Source organism: Condylura cristata, unplaced genomic scaffold (genome assembly GCF_000260355.1).
Source record: "Condylura cristata isolate star-nosed mole 26May11 unplaced genomic scaffold, ConCri1.0 scaffold00011, whole genome shotgun sequence".
Lineage (NCBI taxonomy): Eukaryota > Metazoa > Chordata > Mammalia > Eulipotyphla > Talpidae > Condylura > Condylura cristata.
The window spans coordinates 208,755-209,049 of NW_004567112.1; positions in this window are offsets into that span (position 1 = coordinate 208,755).

Sequence of the window (295 nt, forward strand, 5' to 3'; positions counted from 1 at the left end):
CGGGCACAGACATGACAAATTGCCCCCCAAGTCACCGCTGACAGCTTCTGATGATTAATGGTTTGATTATGAAGTGGTTTTACACATATAGAATTTACATCACAGAGAGTTAGGAGCGGCGCCCTGTCACCCCGCGGAGGCGCTCTGCCAGCGTCCCTGGGCGGGAGAAGAGGGCACGGTCGCCGCCGAAGCCCTGTCATGTAAGATCAATACGCCGGATCAATGCTTTATTAACAAGAAAATGTCTCACTTCACATTCCTGCCGGACCTTTGTCTCGCTGTATGACGGAACGTC